This window comes from Vombatus ursinus, unplaced genomic scaffold (assembly GCF_900497805.2).
Source record: "Vombatus ursinus unplaced genomic scaffold, bare-nosed wombat genome assembly UNPS02004093.1, whole genome shotgun sequence".
Taxonomy (NCBI): Eukaryota; Metazoa; Chordata; class Mammalia; order Diprotodontia; family Vombatidae; genus Vombatus; species Vombatus ursinus.
Genome location: NW_020943871.1, coordinates 74,781 through 78,120, shown reverse-complemented (window position 1 = coordinate 78,120; position 3,340 = coordinate 74,781). Strand labels below are relative to the sequence as shown.

The window sequence follows — 3,340 nt, the reverse complement described above, 5'->3', positions numbered from 1 at the left end:
TTAATCTTATTTTTTTAGATATCATTCCTTCATATTCAATTCACACCTGTGTCCTCTGCCTATGTGCACTCCTTCTGACTGCCCTAATGATGAGAAAGTTTTTATGAGTTACAAATATCATCTTCCCATGTAGGAATGTAAACAGTTTAATCTTATTAAGTCCCTTATGATTTCCCTTTCCTGTTTATCTTTTTATGCTTCTTTTGAGTCTTGTATTAATGGAAGTCAAAGTTTCTATTCAGCTCTAGTCTTTTCATCAGGAATGTTTGTAGGTCTTCTATTTCCCTGAATGTCCATTTGTTCCATTTCTCCATTTTCCATTTCTTCAGCTTTGCTCAACAGGAGTGTAGGGGTGGAGGTAGTGGATAGTTGAAGTGATCCAAGACTTAGGATGACAACACGATGATATTCTAGTTGAGGAGAACAGCTTGAAGTAATTGTGGTGGTACTGGGGATCAAAAGGGGGACACACCCTGCAGAGATAATAAGGGGGATGAAATGGCAGGATTTATTAAGTTATTGGACATGGAATTGATGGAGAATGAAGAGGCAGCCCAACTGTGCAATGAATACAACGCTGCAAGTAGAGTCAGGAACGCTCAAGTGTAACCCTGCCTCAGCTAGCTATGTATTCCTGGGAAAGTCATTTAACTGCTGTATGCCTCCATTTCCTTCTCTGTAAAACTGAGGTTGGCTGTGACGGCCTCTCATGTCCCAAGCCATGATTCACCTCAAAATGGCCTGAATTCACTTTCCCATATTCTGCTATTCTGTCTCCTTAATTGCTGCCCTGCCCACCCCCTCACCCATCCCCTAGGTTAAACCTAGCGCCTATGCTTAGCACAGTGCTTGGCACATGGTAAGCACCCAAGAAATTCTTGCTCTCACTTCATCTCTCACTCTCTCTCTCTCTCTCTCTCTCTCTCTCTCTCTCTCTCTCTTTCCCTCTCCCCTGCCACCCCCCACACCCCATCTGTGACACCTTGGTACGTCAATATGGAAAATGTACATCTGGAACAGTGGTCTTCTTACCTGGCCAGACTGAGGCTGAGAGTGTCTGGGGGTGGATTTTTTCTTTAGGAAGTTTGTGGAGCCAGTGAGGCCCTTTCCCTTCAGGGAAGCTCTCCAGTCATTCCTTGGATAACAAGATTACTCCACCTTGCATTAGGGCCTGTATTGGGGAAAAACTCAAAGTACACACCCACACATATGAATATGTAAACAGTCATAATTATTGTTCTTTTACAAACTGTCTCTTCCTGTGATGGAGCCTGGAGAAGGGTATAGTGAGGAAAACTGCTAAAGTTCAGAATAATGATGCTTGCAGGACAAAGAAAGTACAAACATCAAACCTACAGATGCTGGCAAAATCATCAAAGCAGGTGATATCTTTAGAAGGAATTGAAAATTTATGGTGGCTAGGATCGGTTTTGTCAGAAAGTTCCATGAGTCAAGGGAAAACTAGTCTAGGGGATAGGAAGGTGACTGGGAAAGGCTGATGGAGGATGGTGGGAGGGAGAGCAGGGCCTGTGTTTTGGGCAACAGTCTGACTGCACTGCATGATTCCATAAGGAATGGTATCCTGGCCAGGACACTGAGCCTCTAGCAGCTCTGGGAGAAAGAACCTAAGTACCCACATAAGGATTGGGCATGGGAGAGTGGCTTCAAGGATGCCCCTTGGCACCAACATTTCACCTGTGGCAGGCATATGGGTAGTAGAGGGTCTGTGGACCATACTGTCTCTGACTTTAACTTTTATAGACAACCACCCAGGGCAGAAGGAGAAACTTGCTCAGACAGGGAAGTGAATTGTCCTTGGACACACAGGTGCTAAGTGTCAGAGGCAGTTCCAGAACTCTCTTTACCAAAGAATCACACAATGTGAGAGCTGGAAGGGACATAAGAGGCCATTGAGTCCAACCCTCTTCCTAAGAGGAATTCCCACCATAACATACCTGAGAAGTGGTCATGCAGCCTCTGACTGAAGAACACCAGGGAGGGTCCAAGCATCACTTCAAGGGAGTCCATCTCACTTTAGGGCTGCTCTCATTGCTAGCAAGTTTCTCCTGACACCTGGCCTTGATTGCAACTCTTTACAACTTTTTGCCACGTGCCCCCACCCCATCTCCTAGCCCTAAATAGTATAGGACCTTATATAGTGCTTTGAAGTTTACAAAAAGCCTTAAAACTTAAATGATCTCACTTCAGTCTTAAGAGATGCATCCCTAGGGACCAGAGAAGGGAAAATGGGTTAGGTGGGTAGGACTCTGTGGCTTTGGCACAAATCTTGATCCTTTGATTAAGTTTATCTTGCACAGAGTGCCTGTAGGCAGTACAGCTGATTCCTGGGATCTTTGATATTCCTTTAGAGGGCCTACTAAATTTCTTTGTAAGCTAATTTGCTGCAGTAATAATTTGATGTTGATGAAAATTATGTCCAAACCTCCTATGAACTTAAGAGTTTCATTCCTGGGTTTGTTGTGTCCTTGGATTGGACTTAACTGGGTGCTCTTAGAGAAATAGTCTCAATGCAAGCAGCATCAGAGATCTAAGACTAGTGATTAATACTAAAGCACCTAAATTTCTGTAATAAGCTATAAGTAGGAAAGATCTTAGTGTTTTGATCTGAATTCTTTTCATGGCCTAGCAAGAGGTAATATTACTGTTTGAACTCATCATATGTATAAGATTGGAGTCCTGAATGTGTCTCATTCTTTCAGATTAAGAATGGCTATAGAGAGGAATAAATAAGCTTCAAAAACAGAGAAGCCAATCTATTTAGAGTAGCAACTTATGATCTTAACGGAAATTTTATTTTACTCAGGATGTTATTAGGAACCAGAACATGTGTAGGAAGTTATGCAAACTACTTAGAGCTCACTTCAGAGATGTTCTCTAATTAATGTGACACTATAGTCACACCTGAAACCCTGATGAGGGGAATTTGCTATCTAACACCTTGGGGACTGTTAATGAACTATTATTCTGAATCTAACTCCAGGTATGGTTAACAATCGAGCTACTGACCCACGACGTCAGCAACCTGCAAAGAGGTTTGTGAGCTGCATCTATGAGCTGCAAGAGGGTGTTCTCATGGGAAAGTCGGGAGAACGACTTTTCTGCATGGCTGAGGTAGGATTCTCCTGAAGTTTCCCTACTATGACACCTGGCAGACTTTAAACCTGGCTCAATGCAGTTGGTTACTATATCACTTCTGCCTGGAATTGACATGAATCTAGGGAAGCATTATTCCCTTACTTTAGTTATTTTCCTGTTCTTTCATGGCAAATTCCTATAATCATGAGTTTTTAAAGCATAAATATTGAATCTATTAAACAAT

The 3,340-nt window shown here is 42.5% G+C and overlaps 1 long non-coding RNA gene across 1 annotated transcript; it reads right to left on the bottom strand.

Annotated features, from left to right (window-relative positions):
• Positions 1-224: 224 nt before the first annotated feature.
• Positions 225-2,712, bottom strand: LOC114053442. Its single transcript, XR_003570381.1, has 3 exons — positions 1,956-2,712; positions 1,033-1,171; positions 225-473 (listed from the first exon to the last, which is right to left on the bottom strand). It is a non-coding gene; the product is annotated as an uncharacterized LOC114053442 (long non-coding RNA).
• Positions 2,713-3,340: the final 628 nt, after the last annotated feature.